A 24,554-nucleotide genomic window follows, 5' to 3' on the forward strand; every position below is an offset into this window, starting at 1 on the left:
GAAACCCAGGGGCACCCCAGTTAGTCTGTCAGTCCTGCTCAGCCTGAGGGAAGGAAAGCCCGATCAATTCTTGTTAGTCAGGGCCACCTTCAAGGAAGGGTTTGGAATGTTTAACCTCTGAATGCCTGCTAAATGACTGTGTGAGGATTTGTAGTGGTCAGCAAAAGCAATAGGCCATTCCATCTGTGCTCTACAGTGAGGAGCTGGACTTCTCTCTCTGACCCAGGAAGCCTGATTGGGTCCAATCAGCAGTTTCATGGACATGTCTAATAAGAACAAAGCAGTATACCTCCTGATGCTTCTCCTTAGTCCAGATGGTGCCAACACTGCCCGGAGGCATCTGAAGGGTCCCACTCTCTGAAGGACACCACTCTTCATCTATTACATCACTGTTCAAGAGTGCACAACATATTTGTACGGAGTCCGAAATAGGAACGAATTAGTCAAAAGCCATGGGCCCTGGCTGAAGGAAAAGGGCTTTTCTGGTGACCAGAGTTAAAATGATGTAAGCTGTTGAAGGCTCCCTGAAGCTGCTGCTCCCAGAGCCTAAACAAAGACCTGAGAATTCCACCTGGGCAAACCGCTGTAGCTTTCCAGACACCAAAATGAAACAAAGCCACCCAGACAAGCGCTTCGAAAAAACATCAAAGAGAGGCCAAAAGGCCATCAAAACTAGTACTCTTACCCAGAAGCCCAATAAAGCTCCTGAGATTTTTTTTTTTTTGAGCAACTCTATGAAGCCTGCAGGATCTGCACCCCTTGGACCCTAAGGGCCCTGAAAACCCACGGATGATAAATGAAGCCTTCACAGCACAAAAAGCACTTAGTATCTTCAAGAAAATCCATCTGACAGATGACCATACCCTCTGGTCAAAAAAACAGGATTAGAGTGGTAAGGGCGATGGACACTAAAAACTAAATGTTCCTCGGATGAAAAGGAAAGGACTCTCAAAGCTTCCACCTGGATCTGGTGACAACCCTTTCTTTGGTCTGGCAGGCTCAGATCAGGCCAGACAGGGGCCTCTTCTTCAGCTGGGTCACTGGAAACCCTCAGTCCACATCCATATTGGGGGCCAACTGTGATCTTCAGAAGCCCCCTGCCAGAGAAAGGTTCCCATCACGGCGGCAGCCAGGACTCCTGCTCTCACCCTTTCTGCCAGGCTCAAGCTTGCAACCTGGGAGGACACTGCACCAAACACGAATTCCCTCCCCAAGCCAGTCAGCCTCCTCCTGGTGTCCTTGCTTGCCTGAGAAGAAATATGATGCCTGCATGAGCTTGGGACAGATAATCACAATCCTGACATTCCTAAACTCTCCTCCCGGAGGCCCAAAGACTCACCTCTGGGCCAGGCCATCAACTACGCTCCCACATCCTCTGTCACAGGAAGCACAGACAGACATCCAGCTACACATCAGCCACCTACAGCAGTCTGAGATCCTGACACCCTGTTCATCGCCTTGGAACATTCCCCTCTCTAAATAAAGATGCCCGGGGGGGGGGGGGTTACTGGCCAGTGCAAGAGCTCGTGCCGCCAGCAACTCGGCCATTACCTGTATGTACTCTGTGGTCCCCAACCCATACACCCACACTCAATTGCCACAAGGGTTTGGGAACTCTCCTACTACCTGGGGGAGCTTCTAGAGGCTATTTGGCCAGGGCACTAGCAGCGTTTCTCTGGGGCAGCCTGTTTCTCTGTCCTTCCCAGCTCAGCCACATTCCCTGCTTGCCATCACAGTTCACCGAGAAAACAATGCAGCTCCAGGCTGTGAAATGTTTACAGATTGTCAGGCTGCTAAAATCCACTTCTCCTCCTGCTCCCAAAACAGTTCCAGATCTCCAAGCTGTCGAGGCCGCCGTGACTGCCCCCCATACACATGGCTTCAGTGTTCTGCCACCCACAGCCTGCTGTTACACCTGCCTGGACCTAAAGAATGACTTCTTCTGCCTTGGTTGGCTCCCATCAGCCAGCCCCTCTTCACAAAGACACCAGCTCTGGACTCAAAAGTCAGCTGACCTGGATTCGACTTCCCAGAGGCTCAAAACCTTGCTAACCCTCTTTGGAGAAGCTCTGACAGCTGGCTTAACTAGTTTTCCTGTACTGACTGATGGACAGTTCTTGAGCTGACTAGACTTAAAAACGAACCCCTGACAGGTGCTGAGCACCCCCTGTTTATGGAAGCAGCTCTGTTAGGAATGGAGTCTGACAAACTAAATATGCTACGGTCATCTTGGACAAAGCTATTTTGGTCTAAGCTGTCCCACAGGGAGGTCTGCACAACACATTCATGAAGGCCCACAGTTGGTCTGAAAACAAAAGCTCCTACTGCTTCCTTCTGCTGTCTGGAAACCCACCACACAGTAAAAATCCTGAGCCACCAAGGAAAAGCCGTAACATCCCATGCCTGCCAGCATCTGCTTCACGGTCTGCCATCAGTGCCAAACCTGCACTCAACCCAGCCCAGGGTCCCAAGCCCCCGCAGGGATCCCATTGACTGAAACACCAGCCTTTAAAAACTCTGAGACACAGCCTTAGAAGGGCTACAGATATCTTTTGGTGTTATACGCACCCATTCAGGCTGGCCCAAGACATCCCATACCCGTACAGTGCAGACAACAGAAATTTATAGGGCCCTGCTGTAAAGTAATCATTCCCAGATACGGCCTGCCCTTGATTATTGGTGCCTACAGTAGAGGTAACTCAAAACTGACAAAACTACTAAAGATTAAGTACAAAATATAACCCTCTAGAAACAGCTTGTAACTAGCTCTGCAAAAATTTAGCTAAAGGACCAGCTATGGCTGTAGATACCCTGTACGTAATATCACGCAGGCAGATATTAACAGCTACCTCAGCAGCTCTAAAGTTTCGGAAATCTAGCTTCAGACCCACCATTCCAGAGTCAAAAGAGCCCATCTAGATGATCGCTGGACCAGCAAGCTCACTCCGAAGCTCATTTGAAAGAGATGACACAATCAAAGCCCTACTCTGGTCACTCCAGATGCTGACCAGTCCATGCACGGCTGAAGCCCGAGGACACCGCTCACAGGATTGCTCCAGACTTCAATGGTCAACTTGACATTGTACTGTCCAGCTTGGGTTTTGCTCCCCACTCTCCTGCTGTTTTTTGCCTTACTTCCACAGACAGTTGCCCTGAGGGAATAGAAACCACCAGGAGGGCCCTTCCCCCTTATTCTACAATTAGCCAAACCCTTGACTAAGATTTGATGAGTGTTCTGCTTTGTTTTGACATGCAGCATCACTGTGTAGTTCAGGCTGGTCTTGAACTCGTTATGTAGCCCAGGGTGGCCTCAAACTCCCAGCAATCCTCCTGACTCAGCCTCCTGAATGCTGGGATTATATGCATGCTACCGCACCCAACTTCCTTACAATAGTTTTGATCTTGTGTTATTTAACACGTATTTGTTAAATTTCAGTGCTCCATTAGGTACTTGTTGTTGCTGTGTTTCATGTAATTTATTTGTGATTGTGAACACAACACTTTAACCTTGTCTTGGTCACTTCCCTATCACTGGGACACAATACCCTCCACCACAATTTATTTTTTCCTTTTTTTGACACTCACATTTAAAGAAGGACAACATTAGTTGGGCCCACAGTTTTAGAGGACTCAGTCCATAGCTGGCTGGCTCTAGTGCAGGAAGGGCACAGACCAAGGCTCTGGAGTAGGAGAGCTGCTCACCTCACGGTGCCCGGAAGCAGAGACAGAGACGGAGGAGCTGGGAGGGAGATGAACCCTCCAGGCCATGACCCCAGTGACTGTCCCTTCTGCCAGGCCCCAGCTTCCAGCCCGTGTTCAGCTACTGCGCCCCACAATCCAAGCACCTCCCCAAAGTCCCACCTCTGGACACGCGGCCTCTGTGCACACCCAGTTCTAACCTATGCCGAAGCCTTGGCATTCACTCATCGAGATGGATTCTGTGTTCACCGTGGAAAGTCTTGGTGACTGCTTCCATTGCACTTGGAAGCAACACACGCCGGAGGTGCCTTCCCATGGAGCTTGGACTGTTCTGCAAAGGTGGCTCTGGCGGGGACTTACAAGCAGCAGCTTGCTGGAGACCAGCAACTTCTGGCATGAACAGAGAGCAGAAGGGGGTGGAGAGAGGGGTGACTGCAGTCCACTTTCAGCAGAGACCACGGGGGTCTTGCTGCTGGACCCTCGAGCCAGTATTTCCCCAAGTTTCCTCCTTTGCCAGCCTCTGCCAGGCGTACTCTGCCAGGGAACCTGTGCCCTGGAAGGCCTGCCACTCTCTTGGTTCTGGCTGTTCCGCACCACATGGGTGGGCTTTGGGGTGCCTCACCTCACCCTACTGGTGTGGCTCCATTTTCTCAAGGGTCAAGGCCCCTCCACATTGGTCTCTTTTTTGTTTCTTTCTAGGAATATCAAAGCATTTCTTTTAAACATTTTATAATTATTGAAGTTTGTAATGATCATCCTTGCAGGAGCCAGTCCAACAGAAACTACTGGTCACTACTGGAACCGAGCCTCTTCCATGTCTAAAATACCAGATGGAAAAGTAAACACCCAGTTAGGGTCAAAGAGACCTTAGAATCTGTTCAACGGGCCCTTCTTTGGGAGCTCTCACCAACCTCACACTGACCAAAATCTCCCTACCCTTAGAAGAATCATCTCTTTTGATCTTGTCTTCAACTCTAGAGGTGGTCAGGAACCTTCCCACTACAGGCCCCAGAGGGGTTCACAGTCCCCACACTGAGCCCTTCCCACTACAGGCCCCATTGGGGTTCACAGTCCCCCCAAAGAAGCAGATGATGAACAGGTCCACGAACTCTATGGCTTGACTCTAGTGTCACTAGGAAACACACAGGTTGCTGTCCCAGGGGGTGACATGAGTGGCCTTCTTTAGAGAGTGTGGGCAGGAAGCCCTCTCTGAGCTGCCCTTTGAAAAATTTTTATTTTAATTGACAGACAATAGGTGCATACATTTACAGAGTACGATGTGATGCTTGCATTGTGACATGATTAAATCCCGCAAATTTATAAATCTATCGCCTCATATTTCCCATATTTGGTGTTGAAATCATTTAAAATCTACTCACTTTAGCAGTTTTGAAATACACAACACGCTCTTATTTAACGCAGTCCCTTTTCTGAGCCATGGGTAACTGAAGCTCACGCTTCCTGTCGCCCTGAAACTCTGGACCTTTGATGGGGTCCCTTTCCCAGCCCCTCCCTGTCCTGTCTCATAACGGCCACCCGGTCCCTCCTTCCGTGAGATTTTAGATCACACTCACAGCCTCGCGCCCAGGCAGCCTAAATCCCCAGCCCTCTGCTTTCTTCACGGTGGCTTCAGTCTCAGGTCTTACAGTTACACTTTTACACATTTTGAGTGCACTTCTGACATGATACGCGGTGAGGCCCCGCTTCCATTCTTCCGTCTGCAGCTATCATTTTCCCAACACTTTCGGTGAAGAAACTTCTCCATTCCACAGCAAAGATCAGCGGACCGCAGCACCGGGCTCCTCTGGACTCTCCTGTGCCGCTGGCCAGGCCAGCTGCTTTCTGTCAGTATCATGCTATTTCTGTCTTTATTACTTTGTTTTAGGTTTCAAGTCAAGCAGTGCCATGTCTCCAGCTTTGTTCTTTTTGCTCGAGATTTCTCCAGGTATCCCAAATTTTAGGAATTTTTTTCTATTTTGATAAAAAATTATATTAGAATTTTGTTTTAAAAATTACATTGAATTTTACACCACTCTGGTAGCATAAACATTTTAACAATATTAATTCTTTCAATTCGCAAATATAGGATATCATTCTATTTTTTGTGTCATCTAAAATTTTTTAAATTGGTGTTTTATAGTTTTAGGTACACAGATCTTCACCTTCTTGGTTTATTAATTTTAAGCATTTTAATCCTATTGTAAATAGGGTTGATTTTTAAATTTCATTTTTGGATATCCTGTTGTTAGTAGAAACAGCACTGATTTTTGAGTGCTCGTATTTTAGTCTTGTGACTTTCTAAGTTTTAAATCGGTTCCCACCGGGGCTTGGGTGGAGTGTACAGACATTGCTGTGTCTGAGCCGGTCATCAGCAGAGACAACTCCATCATCCCAGGGGTGACTCCGAAAGGGGTGAAAGATGGGGGAAGAGCTGGGCCAGGCCAGTCCCGGGGCAGGAAAGGGCCCAGCACAGGAAAGGGTAGCCCAGCTGCCGGGCAGTGAGAATCAGACCTTTAGAGGAAGAGGTGGAGAGAAGCAGGCGGGCGGGGGTCACCGAGGGCCACACTGAAAATAATTTGGTTTTAGTCCACTTAGGAAAGTGAACCGTTGGAGCCTGCAGAGAAGGAAGACTCACCTCATCTACCCGGCCACCGTGTGGGAAGCCGAGCAGGGGACAGGCAGAGTGGCCTTAGCCCCATCACGGCTTCATTTTCTTTCGTGGCTTCAGTTACTGCCAATTGCAGCCTAAAAATACCAGTCAGGGGTTCAGGAGAGAAGCATCGGGTAAGCCCTGAGCGGTGAGCCAGAGCCTGACCTCAGCCCGTGGCCCGCACCCATGCCACACCCCACGTGCTGGCTCCCTGGGGCACCTTTATCAGCCCAGCAGCTATCACAGTGCCTGCGTCCGAGGGCGCGGCCGACGGAAGCTGGACGGGAACACACGAGGCCTCTCCTAGGTCATCGCTCCCTGTGCCATGGGACCCTGGATCTCTTCAAGGCTGAACTTCATCTGGTTCTGAGACAGAGTGCGAGGGGCTGGGGTTCTGGCTGGGGTTCATGGACCCTGAGGACCCGGCCTTGCCACCCCGCCATCGCCCACCAGAGGGCAGGAGTGGCCGCAGCAGACAGGAGAGGCAAAGCCGCACCCTGCACCAGGCGTCCCTGCAAATCACGCCTCAGAGGAGGCCGTGGTGGGAAGGAAGACAGGATCAGGAACAACTCAGACTCGGCGGGGAAACCAGACACAGAAATGAGCTGCAAACCAGAGAGTTGCAGGCTTCGCATCAAAGCAGACAGCCTCTGGAAGAACCAGAGCCAGCTCACGGTGCCACCAGCACTTTGGGAGATGACCAGTGACAGCCCAGCCTGGCAGGGAGGGGGCCTCGCTGCCCAGCAGCCTGGCAGACCTCCCAGGGCTGTCTCCCTGCTCAGCGTCCAGGGAGGGACGTTCCTGACCCCTGAGTCTGGGCCCAGGAACAAATGACGCTCTCCGGCCAGAGCCCCGAGTCTCACAGGGGGCTTCTCCTCCCCCTGACCCTGGTGGCCAGATCCTGTCCATTCTGTCCTCTCCTCACGCAGCCACGATCTCTCCCTCCACCCATGGCAGTGATTCTGCCTCCCTCCGCCTCAACCTCTCCGCGGATTTCCAGGATTTCTGAACTGAAAGCTGGCATCTGCAAGACCTTCTGCTGCGGTCACTTCTTCAGTGTCCTGCCTGTTGCCTGCAAGCTGGACCCCTTCCAACGAGCCCTCTCTCCCCCACGCTCATCCCTCTGCCTGGGACACGTGTGCATATCTCTGTCCCTGTTCTCTTCTGCCTGACTACCCCAGGGGGGCCAGGGGACCCAGCCGATGACAGCACAGCCCTCACGGGCACACACACAATGGTCCTGGGCCCAGATCCGCCACTTAAGAACACCAGAGCTCTGGGACATTTTCAACCTCTGTGCCTCAGTCTTCTCATCTGTCAAACAGGGATCGACTAAAGCGCTCTGTGCAAACAGATGCGAGCCCTGCATGGGCCGCACCAACTGTGGGCCCGGCACACACAGACTCTCCCCGTGCTACCCTCATCCATCTCCAGCCACACCGGCTGTCAGGAAGTGCGAACTCGAAACACACAAAGTGCTTCCAAAGCAACAAATGATTATCCAAAGAAAACACTGCCGGCCCTAGAGACCTCTGCAGCAGCATCAGGATTGGTGCCGGCTTTACTTGAGGCTTAGAGTTGTTTGTTAATGCGCAGGTCCGTGAGCACATGAAGGTCCCCTGTCTGGGTTCCCTGGGCCCCGACACCCTCTGACTGGTTCCCTTCCACACCGTGGGTAGAACAGTTTCCATTGAACCCTCTGCCAGCAAGCCCGCCTGTACTTGCAGCTGACTCCGACAAAGCTGACCAGGCTGGGGCTCATCTTCAGGGCCTCGGCCTTCCAAGCCCCCGTTGCTTCTGGCCTCTCCCTGTGCCTGTGCCGAGCAATGATCAGAGCCCTGGGCACGATCTCATCACTGGACGGCTAACACAGAGTCACCGTGGTGAAGACAGGACACGGGATTTCCAGCTCAGGACAGGCTCAAGGTGACCACAGCCATCAAGCAACCCTCCTACCTGGTCTTCAAGACCCAGCCACTGAGCACAAATGTGGAATTATTGTCATCATGACACACAAAGAAGAAATCTTTTTTAAGACTCGGTCACACAAAGGTCCAAGTCCCTTCCTGTACCTACTATAAACCCAAGTCCCAGGTAAAGGGGCCTTCGAGGATCCTGGGTGTGGACCACCACCTCTTACAGCTGGGCAGAGGCAGTGGCTCCTGGGCCACATCCGCTGGAATTCAACCTGGCTCTGCCGTTTTCCACCCACGAGGCTTCAGAAAGTTACTGGGTCTCCCGCGACTCAGTCTCCTCATCTGCAAAGTGGAGGCAGGGTTCTTGTGAGAATGAAGTCACCTCACATTCGCCCGGGCAGTGCGCAGTCAGTGCCTGGGTGCCACTGCGCTGGACGTGTTGCCACGGTGCCACGAGGCCTGGCTGTGTGGCCAGGGTCGTCTGAGGGCACCTCGATGGGGCTACAGTGCTTCTCTGAGCATCTCTGGTGCTCCTGGCATTGAGACCCAGCTTGGTAGCTTGCAGCAGGTAACGCCCAGCCCCAGGCTCCTCAGAGAGGGGTGATCACGCCCCACCCCACTCAAGCCCCACCTATGCACCAGTCTCCAAGGGGCCCGAGGGAAAACGCGCCAAGCTGCCTTGCGATTTATTTGTAGTTTTTGTGTGGAAGTGAAGGAAGTGGACTTTGGGGGACAGAGCTCTACGCACTATAGCACATTCCTGGGACCGCCACCAACACAAGGGCACCCCACTGCTCCCGGCGAGGGACACTGCTTCTTAACCTTTCAAGTGCTCTGCAAAGGTCAGTGACAGAGTCCACAAGCGGGCATCCACAGAGGTCCATCCAAGGAGGAGCCTCGAGGCCAGCACACTTCCCAGGAAACAAATCCTCTCGGAGCCAAAGCCACCCGCTCCAGCTGCCCCGCACCGGCTGCCGTGCCTGGCCCCCTCGGGGCTCACCCTCTCTTCCCAGCTCTTCGGTCAGCTGCTACCTCACAGGCACCAGGCCCACCAGGCCCACCAGGCACCTCCCGTGACCCTTTCCCCACAGCCTGCCTCACCCCACAAGCTGTGCACCTTGGCTCTCCTGCTCACTGCCCGTTTTCTGCCCCCAAAGCACACCTGCGGTCCTAAGTGTCCCCGGATGTGCCTGCCCCAGGCCCCTACCGCGCCGCTCAGCACACACATTTGCTAAGTGAACCTGTAGCAAACCACGGGTCTAACACTCAGGCCTGCCTGAGTGAGACGAATCCCCGCTCTCTACAGATAGTCCCAGAAGGCCACGTCGACGCCTGCTGAACAGCACTGCAGCCTGCAAGGACAAGCACGGGCCCTGCCCAGGAGAATGCGCCACGGTAGCACACTCCCCTGACTCAGTCTCCGGCTCGCTGACTGACAAGCTGTTTCCCCCCCATCGGGAGCCAGCCTTTGGGCAGCAAGGCTGAAATCCACGGGGACAGCATGGCTAGGGCTTCATCAATACGTCGAGCACGGAGGGAGGGTCTCGGGGTCGGTTGGGGGCTGCACGCTGTGCCCCTCAGGTTGCAAAGCTGAGAGAAGCTTAAAGAAAAACAAGGTCAACCCAGCCTCTGTGGAGGCCGCGGCTCCATCTCCCCCGCAGGCTCTGCACACTGAGCTCCTCCCGGCCACGTGGGCTGGAAGAGTTCCAGGCCTCCCTCAAGGGCTGGGTCTCCGAGAGCCGCAGGGCTCTTCCCCGGGAGAACCTGGGTGTGCAGCCCCGGAGGCTCTGGCTTCTGCACCAGCTCCCAGTGCTGGGGCTACGCGGTGTTGGGAGGCCTGCAGGAAAATGGGGGTACGGTGAGGGGGGGGCCCTTCATCTCCCCAGCTGGGGGCAATAGAGAAATCCCAAAGCAGAGCCGCTAAACAAGTCCACGTGAGCAAGCACTGACAGGCAGCAGTGAAAGCATCTGAGCGCCTGTAGCTGACGCAGCCATAACCGAGCCATCAGCAGAACATCACAGCGTCCACTGGTAACAGACACTGCAGAGCCCTCAGCGGCACCGCCAGGCCTGCCTGGCTTTGCCTCAGCAGCGGGCTGCTGGCCGGGGATGCCCGAAGGTCCCGTCACTATGCTCTGCTCCATGCTCCACTCTGCTCTCCAGGCCTGGCTCGGGGCTGTCAGGCCCCTCGACTGCTGCCCGAGGCCTCGCAGAATCAGTGCAGGGGACTTCAGTAACACAGGCTGTCTGTGAAATACGCCTGTGCTCAGTGTGTCCATGCTGGGCAGAGAGGGGCGCCCCGTGGTGGCCAGCCAGGGCCCCTGGGGAGACTCTCCTGACGGTGGGCATATCTCTGTGCACCACCACCCCCCACCTCTCTGGCACCTTGCAGGGCTCATGCGGTGTGTGCTGGCCCTCCTGCAGACAGCCACCTCTGACTGCACAGCCTGCTCTCTGCCAGGGCCACGTGGGGTCATCAGTGTGACCTTTGCCCCGCACCCCACTGCTCCCAGGCTGGAGGAAAGGACTCGGGCCCTGCTCCGGAGATGGCTGGGCTCCAGGCAGCCTATGCAGGACCCACAGGACGCACACTTGACTCTGCAGGGGTCACCCTGCGGCCGTTCTACGCAATGCTCTGCTCTCAGAGGCACAGGAAGGAAGCCGGTGTGGGGGCTCGCTGGATCTGGGGAGGATCCAGACCGTCACCCAGGCTGCTGTCCCCACCAGCTCGGCCCACAGCGCTCTGCCCCGCAGCATCCACAAGGGAGCTGGGCACCCAGAGACTAGCACCGCTACACACCGGAGCGCAGGAAGGAAGCCTGGGAACTTTTATGCCGCTGTTCGACCTCATCCGTGCATTTCTTCTCCTCCTTCCCTTTTTAAGGACGACCCAGAAGCCAGGCCTGTGCTCTGCCCCGAGCTACGTCCTCCACATCTTTTTCCTTTTCTATTTTGAGACAGGGTCAGTTGTCTGGTTGGCCTCAAACTGTGTTTCTCCTGCCTCAGCTTCCTGAGCGGCTGACCTTGCAGGTGTGCACGGCCACACCCAGGTCGTAAATTTTTTTCTCTGCCTATGTTTTATTAGCAAAGTACTCATGACACAGAAAAGGGAATATATTCGTGATGAGGTGGGCAATTTGTCCCTGTCACTCCTGGCCTCAGTTCTTTGTCCCTCTGGGCAGCTGCTTGTCCAGTGCTTCTGCAGCCCCTCCCGCTGGAGCTGACACTCAGGCAAACCTCGAGAGTTCACCACCTTTGACCCAAGAGCTGAGGAGACATCAGCCAGGCCACTGCCACAGGAAAACCTGTCCGTAGGCCTCGGGATGAGGGAGCAACGGAGACTCGAAGGGGAGGCCCACATGCAGGCTTCCGAGAGCCCTCAGAGGGGCCCAGCCACGACTGTCAGCCCCGGCAACCTGGAGACACACGTCCAGGGCACCGCTGGTCAACACGCTGCTCCTTTACCCCACGATACACCCTCTCGGGGGCCAGGGCTGGTCCAGGCCCACGCTCCTCTCTCTAACCAGCCAGGCTCACTGCACGCCGGCAGCCAGCTGTCCGACGGGCCCCCAGGATCTGATTCCTACCTCACTTCCATCCTGGCCTGGGGTCCTGGTGCCTCCTGCAGGACCAGCTCCCGGCCTGGGCAGCAGCTGAGACCCCCATGCTTGCCCCCCTTCTGGAGTCAGGGAGCGGGGTTCTGCTTCCTTGACGCCTCGGTGAGTCTGAGATTGTGAGGCCCGGCTTCCGTGCACGCCAGGCAGCTCCGTCTCCAGATGTGCCAGCATGGCGAGAGGGCTGTGGACACCACTGGGCAGCTCGGCCCGAGGCCTCCCGCCTGGACCTAGCTCCTCGGCAGCAGCCCAGCCAGCGCCCATCTGCACTCTCCTACGGAGCTCAGGGTGCTCTGAGGCCAGGCACAGCACATGGTGGCCCCAGTGTGGGGTCCCCCAGCACACCTGCTGCACCCGCGTGCACCCCGCCTGCTCATGCTCGAAAGCGGCAGCAGCAGCCCCATCTTTGGGATGTCTGCATCCCGGCCGGAAGGGGCCCTCTTGGGCTGCGCCTTCTCAGGGGAGGCCCCTTCCCCTTCCCCTTCCCCCTTCCCTCCCCTCCCCTCCTCTTCCTCCCCCTCCCCTCCCCCTCTTCCCCTCCCCTGCCCTCCCCTCCCCCTATCCTCCTCCCCTTCTCCCCCTATCCTCCTCCCCCTCTCCCCTCCCCCTCTCCCCCATCCTCCTCCCCCTCCCCTTCCCCTCCTTTCCTTCCCCCTCCCCCTCCTCCTCCCAGCACTCCTTCCTCTCTCCCTTTCTCCTGCAAGGCACAGCCGCTCTGTCAGCAGCCAGCTGTCAGTCTGAAGCAAACCTGTCACTCAATGTGAGACACGATTTTATAGTGTTTCCAGCGTCCAATTAACTGCTGTCGTTACTGAGAGCCTCTAACCTGCCAAACATTCAGAGATATAAATATTCACATCTATCTCTACACACGCAGCACACACACAGCACATATGCACATACACACACCCCTCCGCATAGCACACAGGGACAAGTTTTCAGTTCAGACACACCAAGGGTCCACCGTCAAGTTTCACGTTTCCTTAAGTGACTAAGGTGAACACTTCGCAGGGGTTCAGTCGTGTATCCAGGATCTCACAGCAGGCTGGGGGCAGAAGCTGGCCCCTCACACCCGGCAGACCTCGGACCCCGAACAGCACCTCAGAGCCTCCAGTTCACAACCTCACTTTAGGAATCAAGAGACCAGAGCCCCGCAGAGCGAAGTGGCTTTTACTTTACGTGGTTCTCTGAAGCCTCACAACGGCCTCTCGAGACCTGGCTCTCGCTGACCCCTCCCCGCATCACAGATGTGGGGCACGAAGAGTGGCCAGGCCCGCAGCCCTGGGCAGGTGGTGAGCGGGGTCCACCCCAACAGGCTGCGGCCTGAGCTGCACGCAGAGCGCTCTGAGCAGAGGGTTAGTGCAGTCGGCCTGCTCTTCCTCTCCAGGGTCACGCGTGGCTCAGGCCTCCCTGGGTTATTTCAGCCCCTTCTTCTCAGCATCCAGCCAGGGGCCGCTTGTGGGACACCGACGTGGCCGGGTCCAGAGCGACCAAGCACTTGCATCTCTGCCGTCCAGTAGGGCAGGCAGATGGCCTCTTAGGGCAGCCATGGCGCAGCCTGGCAGTGCGGGGTTGCAGTCTCCATGTCGGATGGTCACGGTGCTGGCTGGGCTGAGCCTGGGCGGGATGGCCTCTCGGGAACACAGGCGCTGCTCACCCTGTGACAGGGTCACAAACTACCGTGAATGGGAGAGACCACGCAGAGCAAACACAAAGAAGCCACCTACCCCGCTGCACGTCCCTGCTCAGCAAAGCACGCGGGGGACACTGCTGGTGGCCCGGTGACTGTGTGGCTGCTGGGAGCTGTGTCTCAAGGACACCAGCAGCTCTGAGAGGAGGGACCCCGGAGGTCACTAGCAGAGTATAGCTCCTGTCATCACAGAATCAAGCGCCTTCCTGTCATCATAAAACTGGAAGTTGTTAAGGATGGACCACAGGTGATCCTGATGATGAGGGTGGTGACGATGGTCGTGGTGGTGCTGAGCTGGTGACTACGCACTGAGCCACCTGTTCACCATGGCACGGATGATTCCCAGCCCTCCCAACGTCTGGCTGGAAATGCTGCACCCCATTTCACAGACGTAGAAACCAAGGCACCGCGATGACAGGTGATGTTCGGCTCCAGCAGCCCTGCTCCAACACACACAGAGGCCGCCGGACACATGTGCCATCCTCCTCACTCCCGGGGTCCCGCTGCAGCCTACGGTTACACCACACACAGGGAGTGGCAGAGCTAAGCTTCACCATCCTGCTCTCAGCCCTCAGGCAAGGTGATCCCAACTTAGGCCCACTGAGGCATCGAGGAGCCCGGGTCTCCCTTGGGAACCACTCTGGGGAGCCACAGGACGAGCTCCGACGCTCAGAAAGCCCTGGGGCCCCCACGACTCCTCACACCGTGGCTCCGCCTTCCACCCCCCTCCCTGCCTGACGCTTTCCTGCCTTCTGCAGCTCGTCCCATGTGGCACAGCCCACTCAGCCCATCACCCACTCCCGTGAGCGTGTGCCACCCACTGGTCAGGACAGAGCGGCTGCTGGGTGCTCGGAAGCACTCAGTGCACTCAGCACTGTGGGTCTGGGGAAACGTACAGCATCTCAGGTGCAGAGTCTGGTACCAAGCCTGGCCTTGGAATGAAGCAGAAGCAGGCACCTGGAGCCCCTGGGAGAAAACCAGCACTGCCACGACCCGGGGCACAAGGGCTTTCCTTTCTAGAGACAAAGGGACCTTCTGGAAGGTTCTCCCAGGCTGCCATGTTCTTGAGGATGCAAAGCCAGAGACAGGACACCTGGATGAAGCTACCAACAAGACAGACACAGCAGGAGCAAGAGAGACAGGAACAGAGCTAACTAGAGAGAGAGAGAGAGACGTGCCCTGAAAGGTGGAGACAGGGAGACAGAGGCAGCAACGGGTAGAGGCCCGCGCTCCCGGGGCCCATCTCTCACCGCTGGTGCTGAGGTCCCTTCTAAGGCAGGGCAGACGCTGGCTGCTCCAGGCATCGGGCCCCCCTGGGGACTCCAGCAGGGACAGTGAGGTGGGGCCAGCAGCAGCACACTGGTGTCCCGAGCAGTTCCCAAGGCTCCTCCTCCACTGCCCCTCAGGAACGGCCCCGCTGGTGTGTGGTGTCACTAGGAAGGGGAGTGTCTCCGGTGACATCTCCCACCTGCCTCCACATCCGCCTCCTGCAGCTCAGTGGTTAGCACCAGCCTCCCAGCGGCTGTCAGCAACCTGACCAGTCTCGGCTCTGCTCCGGCCTCCTGGACACCCCAACTGACCCTTTGTGAGGTCATCCCACTCTGCCCTTCAGTGGTCCCCGGGTATCTGGGGCAGAAGTCAGCCTTCTTTCATGCTTTTGGAGCTACCACACTCTGGGCTGGTTTATCCTCAGCTTCCCCATCCCAGCTGGCCTTCTAGCTCTCCAGCAGGCACTTCCCTCTCCAGTATTCGTCAGGCCTTGGCACTTCCATCCCATCTGGAACGTTTTCTTGCTCCTGCTCCCTTCAGTGTCACCTTCTTAGACTCCATTTCCTATCAGACTGGGAAGGGTGTCATTTCCTGTCAGACTCCAGTGAGATTACCTGTCAGACTCCATCGGGAAGGGTGTCATTTCCTGTCAGACTCCAATGAGATTACCTGTCAGACTCCATCGGGAAGGGTGCCATTTCCTGTCAGACTCCAGTGAGAAGGATGTCATTTCCTGTCAGACTTCAGTGGGAAGGGTGTCAATTCCTGTCAGACTCCACTGGGAAGGGTGTTAATTCCTGTCAGACTACAGTGGGAACGGTGTCATTACCTGTCAGACTCCACTGGGAAGGGTGCCATTTCTTGTCAGACACCAGTGGGAAGGATGTCAATTCCTATCAGACTCCAGTGGGAAGGGTGTCATTTCCTGTCAGACTCCAGTGGGAATGGTGTCATTTCCTGTCAGACTGTAGTGCGAAGGATGTCATTTCCTGTCAGACTCCAGTGGGAAGGGTGTCATTTCCCGTCAGACTCCACTGGGAAGGGTGTCATTTCCTGTCAGGCTGTAGTGCAAAGGATGTCATTTCCTGTCAGATTCCACTGGGAAGGGTGTCATTTCCTGTCAGACTCCAGCAGGAAAGGTGTTAATTCCTGTCAGATTCCACTGGGAAGGGTGTCATTTCCTGTCAGACTCCAGCAGGAAAGGTGTTAATTCCTGTCAGACTCCACTAGGAAGGCTGTCATTTCTTGTCAGACTCCAGCAGGAATGGTGTCACTTACTGTCAGGCTTCAGTGGGAAGGGTGTCAATTCCTGTCAGTCTTCACTGGGAAGGGTGTCATTTCCTGTCAGACTCCAGTGACAAAGGTGTCACTTCCTGTCAGACTCCATTGGGAAGGGTGTCAATTCCTGTCAGACTCCAGCAGGAAGAGTGTCATTTCCTGTCAGACTCCAGCAAGAAAGGTATCATTTCCTGTCAGATTACAGTGGGAAGGGTGTCATTTCCTGTCAGACTCCAGTGAGAAAGGTGTCACTTCCTGTCAGACTCCAGTGGGAAGGGTGCCATTTCCTGTCAGACTGTAGTGTGAAGAATGTCATTTCCTGTCAGACTCCACTGGGAACGGTGTCATTTCCTGTCAGACTCCAGCAGGAAGGGTGTCATTTCCTGTCAGACTCCAGCAGGAAGGGTGTCATTTCCTGTCAGACTACAGCGGGAAGGGTATCATTTCCTGTCAGACTTCAGCGGGAAGGTGTCAATTCCTGTCAGACTCCAGTGGGAAGGGTGTCATTTCTTGTCAGACTCCAGCAGGAATGGTGTCACTTCCTGTCAGGCTTCAGTGGGAAGGGTGTCAATTCCTGTCAGTCTTCACTGGGAAGGGTGTCATTTCCTGTCAGACTCCAGTGAGAAAGGTGTCACTTCCTGTCAGACTCCATTGGGAAGGGTGTCAATTCCTGTCAGACTCCAGTGGGAAGGGTGTCATTCCTGTCAGTCTTCACTGGGAAGGGTGTCATTTCCAGTCAGAATCCAGTGAGAAAGGTGTCACTTCCTGTCAGACTCCCCTGGGAAGGGTGTCATTTCCTGTCAGACTCCAGTGAGAAAGGTGTCACTTCCTGTCAGACTCCACTGGGAAAGGGGTCATTTCCTGTCAGACTCCAGCAGGAAGAGTGTCATTTCCTGTCAGACTCCAGCAGGAAGGGTGTCATTTCCTGTCAGACTCCAGCAGGAAGGGTGTCATTTCCTGTCAGACTCCAGTGAGAAAGGTGTCACTTCCTGTCAGACTCCCCTGGGAAGGGTGTCATTTCCTGTGAGACTCCAGTGAGAAAGGTGTCACTTCCTGTCAGACTCCACTGGGAAAGGGGTCATTTCCTGTCAGACTCCAGCAAGAAGGGTGTCATTTCCTGTCAGACTCCAGCAGGAAGGGTGTCATTTCCTGTCAGACTCCAGCAGGAAGGGTGTCATTTTTGTCAGACTACAGCGGGAAGGGTATCATTTCCTGTCAGACTTCAGTGGGAAGGGTGTCAATTCCTGTCAGACTCCAGTGGGAAGGGTGTCATTTTCTCTCAGACTCCAGTGGGAAGGGTGTCATTTTCTCTCAGACTCCAGCGGGAAGGGTATCATTTCCTGTCAGACTTCAGCAGGAATGGTGTCATTTCCTGTCAGACTTCAGCGGGAAGGGTGTCAATTCCTGTCAGACTCCAGTGGGAAGGGTGTCATTTTCTCTCAGACTCCAGCGGGAAGGGTATCATTTCCTGTCAGACTTCAGCAGGAATGGTGTCATTTCCTGTCAGACTTCAGTGGGAAGGGTGTCAGTTCCTGTCAGTCTTCACTGGGAAGGGTGTCATTTTCTCTCAGACTCCAGTGGAAATGGTGTCATTTCCTGTCAGACTCCAGTGGGAAGGGTGTCAATTCCTGTCAGACTGCAGTGGAAAGCGTGTCATTTCCTGTCAGACTCCAGTGGGAAGGGTGTCAATTCCTGTCAGAGTGCAGTGGAAGGGTGTCATTTCCTGTCAGACTCCAGTGGGAAGGGTGTCAATTCCTGTCAGACTCCACTACCAAGGGTGTCATTTCCTGTCAGACTCCAGTGGGAAGGGTGTCAATTCCTGTCAGACTGCAGTGGAAAGCGTGTCATTTCCTGTCAGACTTCAGTGGAAGGGTGTCATTTCCTGTCAGACTCCAGCAGGAAGGGTGTCAATTCCTGTCAGACTGCAGTGGAAAGCGTGTCATTTCCTGTCAGACTCCAGTGGGAAGGGTGTCATTTCCTGTCAGAGTGCAGTGGAAGGGTGTCATTTATTAAGCTTCTGCAGGAAATGCCGCAGACCTCTATTCCCAGGGCCTTGCTCAGGGCCAGCCTCTTGGGGCCCCATACATGGTGGTCACGAGGCACCATCAATGGCACACTCTGACACCCTGGGTATCACCAGCTGGGCTCTAGTCGGGCGAGCCCTGGGAAGGGAACCCCACACTGTGGCACCTCTCTGCTTCGTGAGTCAGTCTGCCCAGTGGGGAGTACTGAGTCTCAGACATGGTTGGTCTCCGCAAATCTCTCAGTGGGGTTCAGTTCTTTGTGCAGGGTGCTGGAAGGTGGTGCCCAAGGGAGGTGCCTAGGGCATGGGAGGAGCCCTGATGAGCGGGTTAGCACTGAGTTGGCTTCTGTGGAAGCCAGCTGTGCTAAGGCACGGAGGCCCTGGAGCTTTGTCCCTTCTTCTGCCATGCGATGCCATCAGCCCCGGACCCTCACGGGGTGCAGCTGCCCCCAGAACCATGAACCAACAAAACCCTTCCTCTTTGTGAGCTCACTAACCTCGGGCACTCTGCTGCAGCCCCAGAAAGTGGACTAATGCAAGCAGCCTGGGTGCAGACGAGAGAACCGACCTGTGCTGGGTCACGCACGTGGCCAGGTCAAGGCGAAGTGGGCCCAGAGTGGGCCTCGCACGTCTCCCCTCCTCCTGCCTCCCCAGTTACCACAGTTTAAACGCGGTCGGTCCTCAGGATCCTCCGGGGCCTCCTTGCTCTCGCCTCAGCCTCACCCACAGGGAGCACTTCCCCTGCGTGACCCAGAGCAACGCCGCCCTGAGGCTGGCTGCCCGCTGCAGCTGCTGACAGGCAGCACAGAGGCTCGGTAACTGCAGCCAGCCCGGGGAGGACGCGCTGCTGTTGCCCATGTTACCACGGGAAGGCGGAGGCTCAGAGACCGAGCTGCCTCCGGACGCCGCGTGCAGCATCACGTGCAGCTCCCCCCACCATCGCGCTCGCCCACTCGGGGTGCGGCCCTTCCACCACCAGGACCCCTGGCTGCACCCCGTCTCTCTTGGCCGCTCAGCCACAGAGAGTTCGGGGTCAATGACTCTTAGGGTGGCACCACAGCGGGCTCTGCAGGGCACTTCGCCTCAGAGCACTGAATCCAGCACCGGCTCAGGCAGCTCAGGAACAGCAGAGGTCAGGTGCTGTCGCTGGAGTCCAGGAACCAGCCCTGGGCACACTCTCTCTCTCACACACACACACACACACACACACACACACACACACACACACTCTCCAGCAGCTGTGCTATCCTGGGATAGCAAACCTTCCAAGCTTTCCGTGATAACAGACAGCTGGCTGGGCACACGTGAGAAAAGACTAGAAGCAAGAGCTCAGCCGATGGAGAGGACGGACTCGGCGTCCTGAGCCACCATCCCTCCTCGCACCCCACAGCATTTCCTGCACCCAGAGGTGGCTGAGCTTTGGCCAGGCAGCTGTGGCGTCCCCGCGGGCCATACCTCTGTGACCTAAGGGTTGATGACGTGTGACAGCAGGGAGGCAGGGTTTTCAGGCCCCGCTGGTGTCCGGGAGGCGACCACCTCCTGGGACGGCTGGGGCGGGGATTCGGCGCCCCTTCAGCTGTGGAAAGAGCCGTCTGAGGCACCCACTGGCCACACGCTTGTCTCCCCACCCTGCTCTTTCATCTCTGCTCTTAATTTTTTAATGACAAATGTCTTCTCACGTCTTTTCCCTCCAGCATGTGGACCTGCTGGGGGACAGAGGCCTTCTCAGCAAGCTTGTGACACGTGAGGCTTCTAAGGACGCAGACCTCGGCATGACACCGGGGCCCCGGAGGCGGCCAGGGTGGCTGGAGGGGTGGTGAGGAATGGTGACCCGGGACTGGACAGCCAGGGCCACAGAGGGGTCTGGACCAGGAGCCGGGCTGCAGCTCAATGGCCAGGAGTGGCTGAGGCTGCCTACAGGAGCTGGGGGCCGGAGGGTACAGGGCTGCAGGTGGCAGTGGGCTGGGCAGGGCTTCGTGGCCTCCCCGTCCCAAGTTCCCAGGCCTGCGCAGGGCTGGCTGCAGCGGGGCTGGAAACCTGCACACCACACTGGCCAGCGGTCCAGCTGCCCTCGCCCTCCTTATGAAGCCCTGGGGCACAGCCTAAGCTTTCCTCCTCCTCTGCAGGCACCAGACCTCACATCCTGGCAGGGCCGGGAAGCGGAGGATGCTCACAGAGGAGACACAACACGTCTATGCCACCCAGGCAGCACGGCGTGCAGCCAGGACTCACACTCAGGGCTGCCTGGCCCAAAGGCTGACGCTCAGCCCAATGCCCATGAGGCCCCAGGTAGGGGCTCTGGCTTCTGTACAGTGTAGGTCAAAACACCCCAAAAGTCCTGTGTGCTTGAGTTGGGGAGACTGGACCTCAGGGCCCTGTGCTCACCGGAGCGTTGACCGCAGGAGGAGCTCAGGCTGAACGTGCGGTAGGAGGCGGGGCTGCTTGGCACTGGCCCTGCAGGTGCCTGGGAAGGAGCGTTCCTGTCCCGGGCTCTTCCTTTTGCTCTGTTTCCTGGCCACCGTGGGGTGAGCACCTTTCCTCCGCCAGGCCTTTTGTCCAGCTGTGGACTGAATCCTCTGGAAGCCGTGAACCTCCCCACCTTTAAGCTGTGGGTGTGGGGTGCTCGGTCCTAGTGACAGGGAAATGGCCGATGCAGCGTTGCGGCAGTCACTGCTTGGCGTCCAGGGGAGGGGTTCCTGAAGCCCTGCAGATGCCAAGCTCTGCAGCCGCTCAAGTCTTTTACATAAAAGTTCCAGGTGTTTGCAAGCAACCACCCAGGCCTTTCCCATGCGTCAGGTCACCTCTGGGTCACTTCCAACAGCTACTGGGAAGTCAAAGCTGTGGAAAGACCTGTTGAGCTGTAAGGGTCGAGGAGGGCACGTGTTGAGGTCAGATGCAGTTTTTTCCCAAACACTTCTGACCCCCGGTTGGTGGGACCCCCGGGTGTAAACGGCCTACTGAATGATAGCCTTATAACAGTGCTCCCAGCATGCTTCGGTTCTTCATGCACACGTCATGCTCCTGAAACTCTGCAGCCCCCTCCCACCCCCTCGCTCCTCCCCACACTGATTCCCACTGCAATCCTCACCATCACCAAAGGCAACACAGACTGTTCTGCAGCCCTCGCTTGAATGGGATGCCCAGGAAGACAAGGGCCATGTGATCCTCCCTGTCCCACCGCCGGGACTGACCGGAAGGGCCTGCACCTGGCGTCATTCAGGAGAACCAGAAGCGCCCCCTCCCAGGGGATCAATGGTCCTTTATAGATGCTGGGACAGGGATCGTATCAAGTGAGCCTGTAACAGCCCTTCACACCCACCCCAGTCTCCTGCACATCCCTCTCTGAATCACAGCTACCAACTTCATAACAAACACATCTGACTGCATCACGTCCTGCTGAGACACGGCAGCCCAAGGCCTGAGCCGGCCAGCGAGGCACCAGACGCCTCCTGCCCTGCCCACTTCGCCTCTGCTTCCTCTTGGACCACAGTGCACTTGTTCACCAGGGCTCTTGCACACTCGCACACGGGACCACACAGGGCCTACCTGCGGGGACCGTCCTTTTCCTGCCCCTCCACGTCCCTTCGCAGCCCTCTAGATCAGGAAACCCTGCATCTTTCTGAGGTCAGCTCTGAGCATCCTGAGAGCTACACCCTCCCGCTGCCAAGGAAAGTTCCAGTCTTTCCAGACGGGGGCAGCACACAGCTTCTGCAGCTGCCCGAGGTCTCTGCACAGCAAACCCCTGTGCCCTGCCCCTGCATCTCCACGATTACACATGAAACCTTTGTCTTATGGTGGTTGGAGACCAGCCTGGGGGTGGTGAGGTCAGGATGAGCATGGTGTCCCCAAAAGGAGACACAGCTCATTTCCTCTCCCCGCTCTCTGCCACGAGAGGATACAGCCAGCTGCCAGCCCGGCATGGGCCAGGAGGAGACCCAAGCAGACCCAGACTGTGCTACACCAGGGTCCCACGCTGCCAGGTCCAGAGCCTAGGGAAACACGCTGTGATTCAAGCCATGACACTGCCTTCTACAGCAGCCTGAACTAAGACACCATGGGGAAAAGCCTCTCGGGCTGCACGTCCATGGCACCTCCCTCTCTACAGTGTACTCCGTCCGTACTTTCGTGTCTGTGCATTTTTGAGACAGGGTCTCCCTATGCAGCCCAGGCCAGCCTTGAACTCACCCTGTAGCCAGGAGGGGCTTGAACTCGCAGTGACCCTCCTGCCCCCGCCTCCCAGTGTTGGGGTTAGAGGGCTGCCGTACCACACCTGGTTGAACGTAGATTTGACCATTTGCTGGGGGAGAGCGCTGGCTGCTTAAAGCGGGAGGAGGTGGGGCAGGTGAGGCTCAGGGAGATCCCGAAATCACAGCAACGCAGGGCTCCTGGGCCCACACTGAGGCTTCCGGCACCATAACCCCACGACATGCTCCCCCAGCTCACAAAAGACGAGCTACACTGTTGTTGGCTCAGCCGGGAAGAACAAGAGCAGAAGGCCCCGACCCAAGGCCACACTCAGAAGAAAACTCATCATGACAAACTTCCACTAAACCACCCCAGCTGGGAGCACTGGAGGAGGAGTCTCGGGCAGGCCAGGCCAGGCCAGTGCTGAGGGCCGAGGCTGCTCTCCCTCCTTCCCCAGAGCAGCTCCATGGTGCCACCACACCGAGCTCCGTGTGGACACCGTGTCCCCCACGTCCTTAGCTCTCGACCTGAGGCCGTCGCTAACCCTTCCACGCCTCCGTGGCCGTCCTCAGCAGGGAGAAGACCTCTACCTCATCCTTGGAGCGAGCTAAGCCACACACACAGTGCCTGGCACAGGGCTGGGAAAGAAACTAGTTACCCAGTAAGCAGTGTTACCCAGCAAGGGTGGCTCTTGCAAGCAGGGAGCACAGCCTGTGATGCACTTCAGGGAAGGCCGGAAGTGGCGCTCACAGCCCAGTGGTGCCATGCTGTCCTCCGGGCCCTGTGTCCAGAGATGGCAGGCCCTGCACACATCCTGGCCCTCGTCCTTGCTGGCCGCGTCACCGTGGTGGGCCCCAGCTGATGACTTATCCCACCTTTTGAGTGCTCTCAAAAGGTCATCACTGCCGCCCAACACACACCCAGCCCAGGTGACCTCTGCCCTCGTCACCCTCCTGAGCCATGGCCCCGGTGCTCTCTGTGCCTGACCCACTGTTCTCCCCATCAGAAGTCCCACCGGACCCCAGGGCAGCGCCACCTCTCCTGTGAGTGTGGCTCAGCTCTGCAAGTCTCCCCCAGTGTGGCTCAGCCTGCCCTGAGGGAGTCATGGTACATGGGGGCCGCAGCCGGGGACCGTGTGTTTCCTGGTCCTGCGTGGTGGTGGGGAGGCTGACACTTCGCGGATGGAGAGTGGCTGTCAGACAGCAGCCGTGGAACCTTCCACCTCGTGACTTTGCCCCACCTCGGCTTCCCCACTCCTGTCCCCAATCCCCCAGGCCTGCCCAGTCACGTCCTGTGACCGGTTAGGGTCTGTCTCCCATCAGCTCCCATCAGCTCCCTGCAGCGGGTTCCACTGAAGCTCTGCACCCTCCCAGCGCCGTGCACTCTGGCTCCTCTTTCCTTCACAGCTCACATCTGCCCACACGGACGCATCGCCACTTCCAAGCTGCACGAGTTGTCTCATCTTTCATGATCCAGCGTCTGTCACCCACAGCTGACTGCAGTGGTCACTTCCTATCCTCCCCCCGCTTCCCCCACCACCTCTGAGTCCCCTCACCACATGCATCCAGGATGATTCCTTAAATGCATGCTGAATATTTCCAACCCCACATTCCCATATACAGAAGATATAAAGAACATTAAAAACTCAACGGTAAGAAAAACAAACTCAAGTAAAATAAAAGCCTCAGACTCAAGTGCTAGTGACAGAGCAGATACAAGGACAGGAAACACACAGGAAATGGTATTCAACGTCACGATCAAACTACAGCAACGCCGGCTCAAACCGTGCTGAGGTCCCCTGAGCCATCGGAGTGCAACACAATTAAAACACTGCTAGTGCTTGGTGCTGACTGGGCCGCTGGCACCATCCTGCTGGAAGAGGGGGTGGAAAGTCCACACCTCCTGAGAAGCCAGATGTCCAGCACCATGATTCTGGGGCATTCCCCTGAGAGAAGGGAATGCCTGTGTCCTCACATACACCAGAGCACGAGTGTGTGAGTGGCTCTGTTCTAACCTTGCAGCTGGAGAAACCCTGTGTCCCTCCAGGACAGACAGAGAATCTGTGGTCCACCCCTGCACCAGCCCTGGCCCAGCAATGGCCCAAAGGGACCATGGACACCCGACACATGGGGGACCTCAGAAAGCGTCAGGTGGAGGGCAGGAAGCCACCGCAGAGGGTCACATGCTGTGTGCCCTCCACTCCAATGGCATTCTAGAAAAGCAACGTCAG

The 24,554-nt window shown here is 56.5% G+C and overlaps 1 protein-coding gene and 1 long non-coding RNA gene across 6 annotated transcripts in view; both read right to left on the minus strand.

The window, feature by feature from the left end:
- Syn3 (synapsin III) overlaps positions 1-24,554 on the minus strand; it is a 288,914-nt gene that overhangs the window by 255,805 nt on the left and 8,555 nt on the right. The gene's annotated exons all lie outside the window — the stretch shown is intronic.
- On the minus strand, positions 13,034-18,077 carry LOC134477187 (uncharacterized). The gene is made up of 2 exons (XR_010049095.1): positions 14,820-18,077; positions 13,034-13,537 (listed from the first exon to the last, which is right to left on the minus strand). It is a non-coding gene; the product is annotated as an uncharacterized LOC134477187 (long non-coding RNA).

The sequence above is a fragment of the Cavia porcellus genome, unplaced genomic scaffold (genome assembly GCF_034190915.1).
Source record: "Cavia porcellus strain 051 isolate PalLab524CR breed Dunkin Hartley unplaced genomic scaffold, mCavPor4.1 scaffold_8, whole genome shotgun sequence".
NCBI lineage: Eukaryota > Metazoa > Chordata > Mammalia > Rodentia > Caviidae > Cavia > Cavia porcellus.